General features: G+C 47.3%; 1 protein-coding gene across 1 annotated transcript in view; it reads right to left on the bottom strand.

Annotated features, from left to right (window-relative positions):
* Positions 1-17585, bottom strand: part of KIAA1671 (KIAA1671 ortholog) — a 68054-nt gene extending 50469 nt beyond the window's left edge. Inside the window, exon 1 of the mRNA XM_071571859.1 lies at positions 17486-17585. The gene's annotated coding sequence lies outside the window, so the exon portion shown is untranslated. The remainder of the gene's footprint in view (positions 1-17485) is intronic.
* Between the last annotated feature and the right edge of the window lie 592 nt (positions 17586-18177).

The following is an 18177-nucleotide window of genomic DNA, read 5'->3' as shown; positions in this document are numbered from 1 at the left end:
TCACAGAAACTCAGTTCTGCTTCTCAATATCAAAACGAGGAGGTTGAGAACTAAAACTACATATTCCAAATCACACAAGCCAGAAATAAGCTGAGAAGTCCCACAGATCATTAATATGAAAATTTCAACGCACTGCAAGATTTAAAACCTCCTTTCTCCAACCCCCATGTGCAGGTCTCTTGGAAGCCTCTCCTTTTTTAAAAGAGGAGAAAGTGTTGTTCTTTCGGACATTACACTTCACTCCCAGCCCAGGGATGAAATTCTCCACTCTGACATTTCCTCCCCCTGAGAAAAGATTAGCGTTTGGTTAAATGAAGTGTCCATCCTATAAATAGCAGCCTTTACAAGCACTTGCAAATCTCTAATTGCTCCTGCCAGTACAATTGCATAACAATCATCACCTGCCAGAGCTTCACCCAGATCAGCCGCACTGAGGAACTGAAATATTTCCAACAATCCCTCCCATTAAGCGCTGCCATCTCAGCACCAGGGTGAGAACTTCACACCTCGTGGTTTAACCTCCACACTGCAAAGGTCAGGCAGTTAAAAGGGGTAACAAATAACAGAGCAGCAGCTTCGGTAATCCAAACTGGCCCCACAGAAGCCACATTTATTTAGTAAAGCAAAATTGGATGTTAAATACACTGGGGTGTCCATGTAATGGTCAACATGAATCTAAGGGCACATTCCTGATGGAGGGCAATGAGCTGAGACACAAAAACACGGTGAGGGTGGGCAGGCCCTGGCACAGGTTGGGCAGAGCAGCTGTGGCTGCCCCAACCCTGGGAGTGTCCAAGGCCAGACTGAATGGGGCTTGGAGCAACTTGAGATAGTGGAAGGTGTCCCTTTCCATGGCAGGGGTGGGATGGGATGGCATGGGATGGGCTTTAAGGTCCCTCCAAACCCAAACCACTCGGGAATTCTGTAATTAATTTAATATAAAATAGGATTCACCAGCAAAATGTAACTGTGTGTCCCCAGGCCAGAACACACCTTGGACAGGTGTGGGGCACGGGCAGTCATCCATCCTCTAAACTTCCTTGAATCACTGAGGCAGAAATGGAAGGAATGACCTGGGAAACAAATGGTAAGTAATAGTCTGCTTCCAGAGCCATCAGTCATTGCTATTTTCATAACAATGTCTGTGTCACAAATGAAACACAACCCAACAGGATTAATGTAACAAACGGGGCCAACTGCTCCAGTTATGTCTAGACACAGTTTCAGAACATTGCCCTTTAAAAAGGTCCAGTTTGCAACTGTAAATTTATTATTAATTATCCATTTCTTAGGTTTTCAATTCTAATAATTTCTGCACTCTGAGTTTTGGGGGGCAATAACCACCATTCTATAGACAATTCAGGGCAACTACTCCTCTGTTGAGATCACTTTGTCCAAGCCTGACTCTTGGTTGAGGTTTTTCCTCTTTGCACATCGTGTTCTCCTCCTGAGGGATTCTCCCAAGAGCATAGGAATGACAGCACACTGGGCCCTTCCTCTGACCTGCACAGCTGCCTCACCATCCCATTCCTCCCTAATTTCCTTCTCCACAACCCTCTCATTGACAGTTGCAGCGGAAACTCTTGTCCCTTCCCAGTTTTACAGAGGGTTTAATTTGTTTGAAAGTCTCCTGAGCCCAAGCTAGAACAAAGCCTAACCCAAGGAAAAATGCTTTGAAATGTTGGTGAATCACCATTTTTGGTACCAAAATGTGCACATCCTCACTAACCTGGGTGAATCGTCCCTTACTTCCAGCCAGCATTTCACACGAGGGATTCCACCCAGCTCACTAGTGGGTGAGTATTTTCAGAAAGTCCAATTCTTTTGGCAGTTAAAATAGGGAATAAAAGCAAAATCTTGATTTCTGCCAGCACAGGATGACATTCTGCAGCACAACATGAATTATGGGATAAGGCTGAAGGGAGGCTGAAAGGCTTTTGTGCACAAAGTTGGTGTTCCCAGCAGGCCTCCAAGTGCTGGTGTGTTTGCTCCTGTCATCAAACCTGTGCTTTTGTGGTCAGCTGCAACTCCTGCTGATGTTCTTTTAGGTTTTATCCTTGCAAATGCATTTCACCCACAAACAAGACCTGCAAATAACCTCTTCATGCAGTTCTGCAGGAAAAAAAGCCATTCCAGAAACAACTGCATTGCGTGCCAGATGAAATATTAATGATCAGGGCTGGCTACAAGCAAGAAAAACTTGAGTGTGGAACTGACAAAAGGCACAGAGGTCAAATAAGGCTCTTCCAGGACGATGTTTGGCTGTTTCAAGGAGAACTTTATTCCACCTGCAGCTCCCAAAGGTCAACAGGGTCACGTCCTGGACATATCCCAGGGTGGATACTTGAATTTGCAACCTGACAAATTTCTCCTCAAACCTTTTCAGAATCAACATAAAACTTTCTCCTGGTTAATTTTAATGTGGTCTTCTTGTAAAAGTGAAGCTTAACTTCACTTTTAACTGTATTAAAAATAAATTTTGATTACAGTAAGCCAGTTAAATCCCTGGCTGTGTCTTTTTCACACACTTCAGCTGCATATCATGAATATGATGGAATTAATCAAACACTGATTTATTTTTACCTCCCTTGACTGTACAGTCTCCATGCCCTTGCTTTAGGAAGGTGAAGTTTGGCTCCTTATTGTTGCAGAAATACATCAGGAGCTCCTGACCCCTCTGACCTCGAGCCTTCCCAAAGCCCCAGGGCTGGGCAGGGCTGTGTTTCTCCAGAGGCATTAGGTGGGAATGCTCTCATTTGGCAGGACACCACGGACACGGCTGAAGGGGAACAAGGAGATGGATGAACCAGCTGCAGCACAGACAGAAATACGGCCCTGGAAAACAGCTTTGGCATCCTTCCCTTTGATCCTCCCCTACACACCACCACACTCAGGACCACATTCCAGCAGTAAGGGGAGCTTGGAGACCACCCACACCTGGAAATATTTACTGTAACTGTGCATAAAAATTTCCCATCCTCTTGGCAGTAAGAGAAGACTAAGGAGGGGACTCTGTTTCCAATTTGGAGATGAGAGGACATGGATTTTCTGTTTCACCCACTGTACTTGCTGCCTCCAGAGCCACCAGCTGCTGCAAATGCTTTGGAAGCAGCAATGATGTCACTGGGACAGTTTCCTCCCAAAACACTGACATTGGTACAACTTCACAGAGCAAAGGGAAGTAACAACAGCCCCAGAACACCCTGCAGTGAAAGCCCTTGCTCAGCCTGGCAGCCCAGAACCACCCAAACCGTGACAGCTGTAGGAGGACATGGGGCTGCACTGACCTGACCAGGAATGCAAGTCAAAGGATCAAGTGGAGCAGATCCGTGGGCTCTGGTTTATTAAAAAAATCCACCTACTCATTACAAAAATAGGAAAGAGCCTTCACAGCACTGTGAAGTTTCAGAAATAAACCTGAGCCATGGCCCTGTGCCCCCAGGCAGGAATCAGGGGAACAGATGATTTCATGCAAACCAAGCCCCTGAAGGTCACTGTACCTCAGAAATAGCACGAGGTGAGAAGACATTTCCTGCTTTCCTTCATGCCCAGCAGGTGCTTTTGTGTCAGAAGGACAAAGCTCGTAATCCTCTGATCTGCCTCCTCAAATTCTAACAGGATTTCCAGCACTGGAAAACACATTCATAGCCTGGTACAGTAAACCAGCTTCAGAAAGTACAACAGCTCGAGCTGTTCTGTGATTGATTTACCTGCACTAATTTATAGATGTTGAGCCTTTATACATTCATCTGAAAGATGAAAAAGGAATTAAGGTATTGCAAAATGGAGAAAAAACCAAAGTAGTTTCATTCAGACTTTAAGAAAACCTGAGGCTACTGGTTTTGGAGCACTACATTGAACACACTGAGAGATCACCTCAACAGTTTAACCATCTGGAGAAAAACAGAACCCACAAAAGTGGAGGATAAGGGAAACGGAGAGACAGGATAGAAGACCAGAATGATGACAGAATAAAAATTATACGTGTGTATACATAGCTATGATGACTAACGTTCATGTGAGGTCTAAGCTTTAAGATTCATTTGCTTCTGCAAAAAAGAAAGCAGATTTACAGTGCATTATTTTTATACCTGTACTTGTCTTGACAGGCAGATTTGGAAGCTGCACAGGCACCAGTGAAAGATTCATTCACAAAGAGCACGTGCCACCCACAGATAAAACACTCCAAGCAGAGATGCTGCAATAGATTCTGCTGGTCCTGAGCTCTCACCTGAACAGAAAGAAATCACAGATCACTGACTGGGCCAGGCTGGAAGGGACCACAGTGGCTCATCTGGTCCCATCTCGCTGCTCCAGCAGGGCCATCCCAGAGCACATGGCACAGTTCTGGAATAACTCCAGTGAGGAGACTCCACAACCACTCTGGGCAATCTGGGAAAACTGTCGTTGCATATTCTCAATACAAATATTTGTGTTCTGCTTCAGCTCTCACAGCTCTACCATCTGATGACTTCTCTGATGGCTGATATTGCACTTGCTATCTTAAAGAAATCATATGCAAAAAGCTCCATGTGCAACAGCTTTGGATTTGGCCACTAACAACACATTTTCAGTCACCAGGGATAATATTGTCTGACAGCATTTTCCCATTCAGTTCCCCATTCTACCTTTCAGATATTTGATTAGTCATAACAGAAACATGTCATCGAGCTCGGTCAACAAGGAACTGCACTTTAGCTTAAAATACTTGTACCAGGCACTCTTCTAGAAATGAACTGCAGAGGGTTGGACGAGGTGATTCCCAGGAACAGATTATCCTGTTCCATCAATAAATTAACAATTACAAAGCCTGCTCCTTTAAGTCACAGCAACCCCTGCCCTACAGATCAATCCTGCTCGAAGCTGCACCACGGCGGTACCGGCCTGAGGTGGAGATAATGGTATCTCCCTGTTACTGGTGGAGAGGAGAGGACAGCACTGTGACAGCAGACTGGCAGAGCTGGCATGGGTAAACAACACAACTCCCTCTGCCAGGCAGCATTACCATCCCGAGCCTGGGGCTGCAGGCACTGCCAGGGCAAACCCAGCTCCCTGACAAGCCTCCTTGTGTGCCAGCAGAAGTGAATCCCAACATGGCGCTCTCGGATGTGTGGGCACAGAAGAGAGCTTATGATGGGCTCTTTCTCATGTGTCATCCCCATAACCCAAAAATGTTTGAGGGAAAATGAAAGGAAGAGTAGAACTGACATCACTGGCATCAACTCTGGGAGAAACTGTCCAGCACCGTCATCAACAGCCTGACCACACTGAAAATCCAAGCTCAGCCTCAGGTCTGGCCCAGCCAACACCTCCCAGCATGGACAGCACTGGGTTACCCAGCACCAGGCACGATGCAGGTGAGTTATCTGAGAAAAACCCTCCTCTGCCCAAGCTCCTGCTCCTACAGCAGCAATTCAAATGCTTTGCATAAAAGATCACCCAACTTTGAATAGCCCATTATTAACAATCTTAAACTGGAGTAATTCTTCTCCAGTTATGCCTTTCAGGATACAGATGGAGTCATTAAAATTCATTCAGACTCAAATGGACATGATGCTCAGATTTCCCATTTCCACTCACTTTCCATAAATATTGAAATAATCATTGGATTAGAGAGGTGACTGAATCTACTTTGAGTCAAATAAAATATTGTTATAACAGCCAGATAGTTTGTGGCATTTATCACTCAAATCCCTTATGCCATCCTCTGCTCTACAACAAATGACCTACTGAGACATGAATCTTTTTGCCTCTCAGGTTTTTCCCAATGTTCCAACAGCTCTTTGATCCCTTCCTTGTGTACTGCACACACTCTGACCCGGGTAGGATCCAGTGCTGCCTCCTATCAGGCAGCAGCAAACTGCCCTGAGCTGCACACCATAAAAACCCTGCTCTGTCAATAATGTTTGATGTGCCAGAGCAGCCACTGCTGCTGCCTTGATGATAAGGCTCCTCTTTTTCCTTCACTGGCTTTTCACATATGCAGAAACAGGTTTTTTCCCGTTAATGCAAATGCCCATCTCAGAACTACCAGCTGGTCTTGCCAACTTGTCTACGTGTTCCTTTTGTTACCTGGAGCAGGTTTTTGTTATCAGCAACCCACAAGGGAGCTTCTCCTTCCCCCAAAATGACAGGAATGGAACAGAGCAGAGGGTTGTGTGTGACCATGAGGCATCAGAGCAGTGACACTGCAGTTCTCCCCTTTCTGGACAAAAGGATGTTCAAGCCAAGAACTCTGACAGCAACAAGCCTGCACACGCATCATACACTACTTTGTTGTTCAGAAACATGACATTACTCAGCAAAATCAAGATCTGTAATGAATTATTGATAACACAGTATCTAGAGGCTTTATGACTACTAAACAATCCCCTCCATCTCTCTACATGCTTGAGAAAGCACAAAAAGGGAGAAATTGCCTATTAATTGAAAGACAACAGTTCAGGCACTAAAAACATCAACATATTTATTGAGGGAGGTGAAAGGGAGAAAAATAGCTAAAGTGTGAAAAACCAGCTCTGAAATCTGAATGGTGGCACTGGGAACCTGGGAACGCCTGGATCATGGAATCATAGAATCAGTTGGGTTAGAAGAGACCTCCGAGATCAAAGTCCAACCCCTGATCCAATCCCACTTTGATTACCAGATCATGGCACTCAGTGCCACATCCAGTCTCACCTGAAGAACCTCCAGGGATGGTGAATCCATCCCCTCTCTGGGCAGGCCATTCCAATGCCTGACCATCCTCTCTGTAAAGAATTTCTTTCTGATATCCAACCTAAACGTCCCCTGGCAGAGCTAAAGCCTGTGCCCTCTTGTCCTACTGCTGGTTGCCTGAGAGACCAATCCAGACCTGGCTTAAAACCCCCTTTCAGGGAGTTGTAGAGAGTGATGAGGTCTGGATGGGCACAAGCATTCATGTGGAACATCTCCACATCCAGCAAGGCCAGGGAACCCCAAGGGCTGCTCAAACCACACTCAGCCTTGGCACAGAAGGGCATTTTTACCTTTGTTAAGCACAGAGGCCATAGAAGGACTCTAACACATCAAAATGAAGATAGAAGGGTAACATAAAGGCACTTGAAATGCATGGTACAGCATAGAGATCACCTGCATTTTAAGGCAGGATAATAATGAATAGCTGACACAGGCATACTTTGGAGCTCGGCAAAAATTATGAGGAATGAAACATCACAGGAATGTTCTCACCAGTTGATCCAGACCTGGACACCTTGGCACGAGCACTCACTTGTCTGTGAGCACCAGCCCAAGACGCTTCCCTCAAATCACCCCCACCCAGCCACACTCACACCACAATTACAGCAGCCCTGGCACCCGATCTGAATTCCTCAGGGCATGTCCAAGGAAAGGATTTAGCAACCTGAGAAAGAGCTCACATTTAGAAACACATTTCTGAAGTTACTACAAAGACGGTTCCTTTGACTGACATCGGACCCTAAACAAAAGCAGGATACAGTGAATTTTCCCAGCTCCCCACAGAGCCAGAGAGCAAAGCACCCAACTGAGACCGGGTTTGGCTTCCTCATTAACGCTGCTGGATACCCCTGGAAGGCACCAGACGTGTCCACCGACCTCAGGAGACACAGTAAGTCCTGCAGCTCCTGAGAAATCTGCAGAGCCAATTCCCTCACTGGCCTTTTTGCTACAGATCTGCAAGTTCAAACAGTGGCCTGGCACAAAAGCTGTCATGGAAACAACAGGTAACTTGGCACTGCCTCCAGAATTTCTGCAGGAGGAATCCCACCTGAGTCAAACCATTTACAGAACAGGAGCCAAGCCAATCCAAGTTGCTCAATGTGAAGTGGCAAAGCTGGCAAGGGAAGTCAAAGATCCACACATCCCACACCTTCCATGAGACAGCAGCCAGTGGAGGATGCTTCAGAGGGGATTTAGGCACATAATATAATTTCTTTTGATTTTCCAGTGATGTGTAGCTTTGAGACTTGATGAGCCAACAGGACATACCTGCTCAGTGAAGAAGATTGGGTAATTTTTTCATTTTGTTTCATTAAGTATGAGTAAACCAGCAAACCATGGACAAATGCCCACATGAACCACTGGGCACAAACTCTGCCCAGGAATTGCCCTGACCAGCCTGAGTTCCCCTCTCCAGAGTCATCAGGTTCAAGAGCCAAAGTGTTCAAATATCAAGGTGTGCCAAGAGCAGACAGACAGGATGGGAGAGCTCTGCCTGACCAAACCTGCCCAGTGCTCAGGCAGAGTGTGGCCTGTTTGCTCTGCAGCAAAACGATAAACGCGACAGACTTTGATGCCTAATAAAAGCCAGACCAACCTATTCCAAACATGGTCCTGCACGTTGGTTTAAAGCCAATATTGGTTAAACAGTTATAAACAACCTCCTGTTAATTATATCGTTTAAGATACACACTCATGCCTTAGTAAGTGTTTCACTCCACTCCTCCCCAGACGTTAAGAGGGAGCAGGGCCACTGATCAGCCAACAGCACACTCTGGTCACTGTCTGCAGACAGTTCTGGTGCTGACCTCTCTGAAGTATTGGCAGCTACAACCCCAGGCTGCAGCAGCTGGGACAGCCCCACACCAGAGCCCATCCCACACTGGCCATGGCCCCTGTGCTCAAAGCAATGCCAGGGACTCAGAACAGTCCCCTGGCAGGAGCAGCAGGGCAGGAAACACCCAGATGGCCTCGTGTCCAAATGGCCTCCTTCACCTTCCACGCACTGCGAGCAGTTCTGAAGCTCCCCAGATGCTCACCTGCATCATGACCCCCTTCTCCATGCTCCTCAAGACATTCCTACTCACAAGCTTTTTCCCTGCTCCCATCATTAGCTGGGTGCTGGTGGAAGCAGTGTCAGTAATGGAACACAAGAGATCTCCAGGACAGGTCGGCCTCACAGTGCCTGACAGAGCTGACACAGGCAGGGGACGGACCAGGCCACGGTTTATAAAGGTTTGAAAGCAGTAAAGAAATACCCAGCCTAGCCCTGGGCAGGGGGTGGGCAGGGAAGGAGTCAGCCTGCCCCAAGGACTCGTGGGAAGGCTCCACCTGTCCCAAGGTGTAATGATGCTCCCAGTTCAAGTCCAACTTCCCAGGGTTATCAGACAGGACGTGACAGACACGAGAGCACAACCATTTCTAGAGACAAGCTGAACAGAGAAGATGGCAACAGCTTTAACCCAAAGTAACCATTTTCTGCATTTTCAAAGTGTACAAGCTGTTACAGTAAAAAAAAAAAGAAAAAGAAACAATTCAATGGAACTGAAACAAGAATTTTGGAAACCATCTGAAAAACATGCTAAGCTGCTCCCTACAGAGCCAAGTTTGTACAAACACCATCTTAGCCAGACATAAACCTACAGTGCAAACCTCTGGATTACAAGTTAACTACTTACTACATTTTGTGGAATAGTCCAATATAAGCAAACACAACACTCTGTGTGATCATTACTTTACACATATATCACACACACATGACAAATAATCTCTGAAGATACTACAGATGCTGGTTAGGAAACAATACTGACACACATTCCCAGTATGCAAAACCAAGTATGGGAGAAAAGGCTCAATACTGTTTGTAAGAGGTGGCAGAACCAGGGCCTGAGTTAAACATGTACTTCAAGAAAGTGCCTTTGGAAGAGGGAAAGGTTGACTTCATCTTAAACAAAGTTTAAACAAGGCTTCAGCCTCTCCACTATGGCATCCTCTGCTTAGATTTGCTCCTCATGCACAAGCACCAACATGACATGACACTATTTGAGCAAATAATTCATTTAAAGAACTTGATTCAAATTGAGATGTGCAAACAAGTTTCTTGCATGTGAATAGCAGCACACAAGAAATGCCTCTCCCTGTCCAAAACTAACCCTGTGTGCTCCAAACGCAGAGCAAAGGCTCCCATGGAATCTGCAAGCACTGCAGAAGCAAAAGGAAGCACAATTCCAATATGTTTAACAGCTGAATTAGCATAATGCTCAGCAGGCAGAAACAGCCTCCCTGACCTTCTTGAAATGCTGACCTGTAACAATTGATGAGCATTTCCGATGTGCTCCGAGATTCAACCCTACTGAGGAAGAAGTCAAGGAAACACCCTCTGCCCTGTCAGGTTTGGTGAGAGCAGGTCACACAGGTGGGAACCTCTGGGCAGCCACACAACAGTGAGCAGCTCTTTCCTACAAGCCAAAATGTACTCAGGAGAGTAACAAAGACCTGAAGTCCTATTGGAAGCTGCTGTAATCAGATCAACTCATTTAATTTCTCCTTTGCAGGCAGCAACCACAGAGCTGTAGTGATTTCATTATTTTTTAAAATATTTATTTTGTGAAGAACTTAAACTGAACATTATGACAAATTGTAAGAATTATGATACATACAGTCAAACATGTTTTAGAAATGCTTAATCTTGGTTAAATCAGTAATGTATTACAGAATCATCATAGTCCCCTGCCATAAGAGGGACACATTCTACTAACCAGGTTGTTCTAAGCCCTGTCCCACTTGGCCTTGAACACTTCCAGGGATGGGACAGTCACAGCTTCTCTTCAACATAACTGTTATTGCAGGCCAAACATGCAAAAAACCCACTCTGCATCATTTGTACAATTGTACAGCAATAGTAGAATGATATTTAGATAACTGCAACCATCGTGTTCCTAAAAACACTCTAAGGGCAGATTACACTAATATTTGACATTTCAATAGCGCCAATACAGTAAGACACTGTTTGACAACAGTAATAAAAGGGACATTTCTGCAAGGTCCCTCAGTAAAGGAGCAAGCCAGATGAGCTGCTCAGCCCCAGCAGAAAGGGCTGTTGTAAGAGGCATCTGTGCTCACTGGGTCAGTGAAGAATTCCCAGGGCTCCCATGGAAATATCAAACAGTGACAGTGGCCAGAAATTCCAGCTCTGCTTAAAACACATCCCAACTCTGCCGGGCCAAGCAGTTTCATTACGGATGAGGTCGCTGTGCCCATGGAAGGCCTTCTATGGTTGAACATCCTTGCAGGGATAAACATCCCTCTGAACTGTTGGCACAGCTCCCTCCCTGCGAGGATCGGCCGAACCTGCAGCCAGACCCAGCGCAGGCTGAGGGAGAGCTCACTGAAACAGCAGAACAAACACAAACTTAAGGTCCACTCCTGTTTGTCTTTCAGAATCTCAACAACACTGCAAAATAAAGATCAGCCTCCTTTTACAACAGCAGGAACAACCAGTTTTAGAACTTCACACTTACTAACATCATTTACTGAAAGGCACAGGAAGCTCATATTGAACCAATAGTAAGATTACAGAAACAGTCACTATGAAAATATAAACCGAAGAGGCTGATTTGTTTGGCAACAATGTTGTTTGTATCAGTAAAAGCTCACACTAAGCTCCTGTTTCCATTTCACTGGAACACTGGCAGCTTTTTACCCTTAGAAACTACAAAGGGTAAAATTGTTTGTAGCGACTGGAATGAAAGAAAAACTAACGAAATAAAGCATTAAACTAATGAAATAAACCTTCACTTCTTCACCTCTTCCCACCCTTGGTGCACCAAATCCCTGTAGTTTAGATTTAAACAACATGCAGTTAACTTCTTTTTCCTCTATTTTTGCCATCCCCATTCTGTGCATCCAAGTGCTGCTCCTGCAGCAAAGCCAGAGTGGAGTGCCCGTTCCTGGGCACGGAGCTCCGCCGGCCACAGCGTAACTGGGTCAAGCCCGGAGCTGGAGCATCAGCCCACTCGGCTCGTGGCAATTCCCAGCCCCCAGCCAAATGAAAGGGCTGTTTTGACCTGGAAACAAGGCTCACATCTCCTCCCACCCCACATTAAAACTCACACCAATTCTGTGCAATAAGACAAGCCTTACAAAGCTCAAGCCGTGCCCGTACTGCGCCATGGCCCTTTGGAGGAACTGCTGGGGCGCACACACTTCTTTTCTCCCCTCCAAGTGAACGCTGTGGAGATACCAAACCTCCAGCAACTGGATTGTTATCTTTTTCTGCTCGTTACAGCAGGGTAATGACCATCCTGACTCGTAATTACTACCACAGTAAGAAGCTTTCAGCTCTCACGCTGCTGCAAGACCAACACTATCTCCTTTCAGGCAAGCAGCAGCTTTACTTTAGCCCCAAACTGGAAGTTTTGGTACTTAATTCTGATAAGATCTTTTAATGAACGGCTCTGTAAGTGGCTTTAGAGGAGACCAGATTCCCCCAGCCCCCGTGGTTTCAGTGCATGCTCATAGGACATGACTCAATCACAAACAAGCAATATTTGGGATAATAACCCTCCATGTCCTGCACTGCTCAAATTGCACCTCTGCAATCACACAAACCTCAGAAAAAAACTCATTTCCTCTCCTCAAGTGTGTTTTGTAGAGATGAAGAGCATAAACAGAAAATGCAACTCCCATTGTTTCAACGTAATTGTAAGGCATTCAGGATCTGTGAAAATATGTATTAACAATCTATTTATACAGATGCACTGGAAAATATCCCCAAGCTGCCTCCAAAAGTTCCAGCCAAAAATTCCAGAACAAACCAAAGACAGCAAGAAGCAAGAAAATAAGCCCCCTTGATTTGAAAACACAATCTAAATATGAAGTATGCTTCCATAAACAGCTTAATTTTAAGAGTCTGGATTATTTAAGTCTGAGGAAAATCATCACCCAATAGACCTAAATATCCCTTTGTGATCAGAGGTTCAGGTCATAACAGTCATGAGGGAAAAAAGGAAACATTAGATATTTTTTTTAACCAATAGCTGCAAAAAGATAGAGTAGTTACCACACTAAATTCAGTGTGTTTTTACAACATTTAATATCTAGGTTTTGTAACAATTTGGTTTTCCTGCCAGTTAACAGAACCCAAGACATGGAAAGTCCTCTTCACCCAGGGAAGCCCATCGAGGCAAACAGTAACTGACTTGCTCTGGGTTTGATTTGTTACTTGTTATTTTTTTAATTATTCCTAGAACACAAATTGAAAAAGAAAGGCCTGAGAGTTCAGACAGAAGTTTGTGTATGTTCTTCAAGGTCACTGAGAGGCAGTGGAGGACAAGCCAGCAGAGCTTCCTTCACCTCTCCCAATCCAGCAGGCAGTCCGTCCCCTGCGAATGGCAGCCACAGCCCCGTCCTGCTGGCTGCACAAACACAGCCAATTCCTGGACATTCCTAGGACAAGTCTGTACGTTCAGCTGCATAGGGCAGGTGCATCTTGAACATGTCAAGCATGGTGTCTTCCAGTTAAGCTGTTACACCTACCAGGCCTGTGGTCACTCAGAGGGCCATGGTTGGGATTCAAGACTAGTTTGCTGCAGAGGGAATTCCACAGCTCTCCCAACATTATTATTATTATCCCAGACCCTTTGGCTGCAAGCTTAAGGCAACCACATGGTGGTTTACACTGCAAAGACTACTGCCACAACCAGGGACTCTTCATTTAGATTTCTGAAGCAAAAGCAGAAAGTCTGTGGCTTTTGCCCCAGGATGTCTCTGGGTGACTCCTACATACAAACCAGAAACACCCCTAAAACATTGCACCATTCTCAGGTTCCAGTCACCCCTGTGCCTCAGCCACAGACCCGTGACACACACTGTGCTCACAGCATCACCACCAGCCTCACGCCTGGGCTTGCAGGATTAAGCATTTGTTTCAGTATCACTTTTCCAAGCAGCCCACAGCTCCCAGCAGGATCTCCTCCTCTGGGAACAGCCCTGGAAATGATTCACTGAAATGGTCCTTTCCTCCCAAATGCTGCTACTTGAGAATTGAGCAAGGAGCCCCGAAAGCTGCACCTGCCTTGGCCTTTCTGCTCATTTGTTATTAATTTAAGGTGACTGCACACCTGCCAATAATCAACTTCATCATGTGCATTTACCCAGTTGGAAAGGGCAAAACTTGCCACTTACACAGGAAAACATTCTATTAGAAAGTGCTTGGAAATAAGAAATGAACAGTGACATTACATGTAACTTCAATGCAGAACATTCCAAATCTGCATTTAGACACAGCTTTTTACTAGTAAATTTTTTCACTAACTACCCAGCACGACCAACTCCTTTCCCAAGGGAAAAGTTCCCTAAATAGTGAGCAGTGCCAATTTATCAACTTCTGTGGAGTATCAATTTGAGAAAACATGCCAGGTCTTAGAAAAATATCTTGATCTATGAGACTCCTTGCTAAGAAACCAGTGCAAGTTTTGAACACGTGAGCACCCAAAAGGATGGGAGAGGAAGTCACAGCTGCACCGTGTTCCCAGCCAGCATACTCGGAGTAATCCTCTTTAACAGGATCCCCAGCCCTGTGTCCCTGCCCAGCACTGCACTCCCCACCTGCACCACTCTGAGCTTTCAATACTATGGCAAGTTTTCTTATCTGTGTTTACAAACTCAGGGACAGAGAAATCACTAGGAGCTCTACCAGCTTGACTCTGACGATATGATACTTAGAAACCTACAAGAAGAGACGAAGCTCCATGACCAACGATCAAACAAAGGCTAAACCCAAGGAAGGGACCAGGCAACGAACAGCAACACATTCCTCACCAAGCAGAGAGAGCTCCTTTTTCACTGCAGTAACCAAGCACGTGTGAAAGAGAAAGGAGGTGACAGGACTGGTTTCAAAATTATCTAGTAGCCAGAGAAAGAGAAGTACTGAATGGAGCAGAGTCCAGGACAACACCCAAGTGAAATCACAGAGCTGTGCAAAGTATCCCAGGAGCAGGAATACCTGAGCTCTCCATCCACCTTTTACCTGGGACCTGCTGGTCAGGACTTGCTTCTTTCACATGTGGTCTGAATGTCACCTTGAGCCCACGGGGCAGGAAGGGCTGGTAAACTCCTCAAACAAAAACTCTGAAATGCCTTCTTTCACTAAAACCTATTTCCAAGTCCTAACTGGTTTTTTTTTCCTCTCGTGAGAAATCACGCATTCAGGAAGCAATTGCCTCTGCCAGAGTAGTCTGCACACACAAGGGCTCCATCAGCAGCCAAGGTGATGGTGCTGCACGTGCCTGAAGACAGAATTAAACAGCCCCAAAAAACAACTGCAGGTACACGAAGCCTCAGTGTGGCAGAGGGAAAAACTGCTTCATCATCAGGCATGGAAATTTTCCGAATACACGGCTGTGTCATCAGTCCACAGCCAGGTGAGGAGTAGCACAGACAGAACCCAGGGGACTCTGCCCTTTCTCCTGCCATAAGACCAGCAGCTCCAGAACTGCAGTGTGAGCACAACCCTGGGGCTGGGGCCATGCACGTCCTTTACTGCCACATATAAAATGAGACAGCAAAAAATGACAAATGAGACTCTTTGACTCAGGAACAGTCAGAGACTTTACCTTCTTTTAGGAACGTTCCATACTGTGACACTCCAGAGCTACTCTGTTCTATGTCTTCTATATATTGGAAAGAAAACATTTATCTTGGAATTAGCTCAGGGCATCGTCTGAAACAGACTGAAGTTTACACATCTATTTTCAATAAACTAAACACCTATCAAAAGGGAATTACAGGCTACGACTTCTAGTTAAATAGGATTCCTACCCTCTTTAACTATTCTAAAGTACAAAGGCTTTGTAGCTTTACTTGCTAATATATATTCCTCACATTTTTAGAGGAAAAGGCATAGCACACAGTGAAGAAAACCCTATCAAAAAAAAAAAAAAAGGGAAGGGGGAAAAAGTTCATAAATTCTTGAAAGATTTTTTTAATAAAGTCTTTACTTGGATTAAGCTGCCAGGCAACTTTATTAGCATTTCTGCCACACACTGTCTGCTTCCCTACCACACCCTGGCAACGTCACAGGGAAACAAAGAAAACCCCCATTTTCATTTGGTTGTTACAAAGATGCAAATCCTTCTGGTTTGCAGAGGAGAGACAAGGAAAATACCAACAACCTTCAATTTTGGCAAAAAGTACCTCAGAAGCAGCTGAACAACTTCGCAGTTACCCTGGAAACAGAGTTTACCTCTCAGCCGACCAAGAAAACTGCGTGCCATTGGCACCCTGGGGTAAAGCACAGTCTGGACAAAACACCAACCGCTGGTCGCTGCAGCTCCTTTAACGCCATCCCGGCATTTCATCACGTGCAGTATCTGACCTGGAACGCAATTCCACCACCAAACTCCACAGAATCAGGTCTGTAGGTACCAGCAAAGGTGCCCGTTTCTCCCAGTGGCACAGAGAGCTCCACCATCTGCCATTCCCCTTAATCCCATTCCTCACACACAAATCAGAATCACATGGATTACACCACAGAAATAGAAGTCAAGTCAATACCTGAATCCCCGGGATTAATCTCCCACCTCCAGACGGGAGAAGGCAAGAACAGCAACAATGCTGCAGGCAGGCTCGGGAAGGCAAAGCTTTCCACGCGGCTCCGCACAGGAAATTCTGGGATTTCACTGATTAGCTGCACCCATTCAGAATCCTGGTGCTGCTCCCTCCCAAATCCGAGCGCAGAACTCCGCGTAAATTCAGGGAATTGCGAACTGACCTCCACGTGATCTTTGGGATCAGCTCTTCCCACCCAACAGAACTCCACGTCCCTCTGTGCACGCGTAAATCACTCGGATTTAGAGTCAGGAGGAAAAACGGACGAATGAGCTGCGTAACATGAGAACAACACAAATCTGCCCACCCGAGTGCCTCCAAAATAAAAATGCATGCCCATGGCTGGGGGGGGTGGAATGAGATGAGATTTAAGATGCCAGCCCAAAGCCTACTGGGATTCTATAATTCTATACATACAATGCCAACAAATAAAGCGATATGCATCCCTAGTTGAAAAGAACCCGCGTGACGACCTTAAACTGGCTCTTAAAAGTAGTTTTAAAGAGCAGATAACACATTTCCTGAAATCCAGGGCATAAAGGAGTCCCACACCACTCTCGGGAATGCCTGGATCCCTCCTGCTCTGCCCAAGGAGCAGGCGCACGGCTGTAAACCAGGGAGGGACAAGGGGGATAACATCTTTATTTGTCCATCTAAGACCTCCAAGCACATTACCATCCCTAATCCAGCGAGGCACAGATAACTGTAGCCCTCCTGGATTACAAAATAACGCTCTAAATCCCCAGAATCACCAGCACATCACCCGCACCGGGCACCAAAGCCACCTACCACCCATCCCCACCGGGCACCAAAGCCACCTACCACCCATCCCCACCGGGCACCAAAGCCACCTACCACCCATCCCCACCGGGCACCAAAGCCACCTCCCAGCCCTCCGCCCCTCCAGCCGCCGAACTAACCCACGGCCGGGAGAGGCTCTTCCCCTGCTCTGGCACACGCGGACCGGGCGCGGCGGTGCCGCAGCGGGGCGCGGGCAGGGCCGAGCGGGCCCCGCAGCACCGGGCAGGGCAGGGCACGGGGGGTCCCGCCGGCCCCGGCCGAGCCAGCACCGGCACCGGCACCGGCCCCGGCCGAGCGAGCACCGGCACCAGCCCCGCCGACTCTGCCCGCCCGCACCCGCCTCCCCTCCGCCGCTTACCCCGCCACGCCACCGGCAGCTCCCGCGGCACAGCCGGGGAAGTTGCTCGAAGTGAAGTTGTTGGGAGCGCGGCGGCCTCTCCTCCGCGGCGGCGGCAGCGCCGGGCACGGCCGGGGGCGGAGCGGGGCGGAGCGGAGCGGGGCCGGCCCTGCGCGGCCCCCCGGGAGCAGCGCTCCGGGGCTGCGGGAGGGAGGCGGGGATGGCCCGGCCCGGCCCCGGGGCTGCGGGAGGCGGTGGAGGGAGGCGGGGATGGGATGGGATAGGATGGCCCGGCCCGGCCCCTCCGCGCCGGCGGCCGCGGGGCCCCGCGGGAAGCGCCGCTGTTGCCATGGAGACCGCGCGGTTCGCTGCGCCCGCCCCGCCGGCCGCGGGTTCGAGCCCCGGCCCGGCCCGGCACGTGGGTGGTGCTGCAGAATGGGGGGTCCTGCTGTGTCCGGTTCGGAATTCCGCAGTACAAGAAAGGAGATGCTACTGGAGAGGGTCAAGCAGAGGACATATAAATGATGAGGTGTCCGGAGCACCCCCGTGGCGAGGAGAGACTGGGGGAGCTGGGCCTGTGGACTGCAGAAGGGACCCATCAATGCAAACATCTCCAAGGGCTGTCAGAGGGTGGTGCCAGCGACAGAACAAGAAGCAATGGCCACAGACTGAGATACACTGAGTTCCACCTCAACATGAGGCAGAACTTCTTT

The sequence above is a fragment of the Pithys albifrons genome, chromosome 17, assembly GCF_047495875.1.
Source record: "Pithys albifrons albifrons isolate INPA30051 chromosome 17, PitAlb_v1, whole genome shotgun sequence".
NCBI classification, from domain to species: Eukaryota; Metazoa; Chordata; class Aves; order Passeriformes; family Thamnophilidae; genus Pithys; species Pithys albifrons.
Note: the sequence above shows the minus strand (reverse complement) of the source record. Positions and strands in the feature narration are given on the sequence as shown.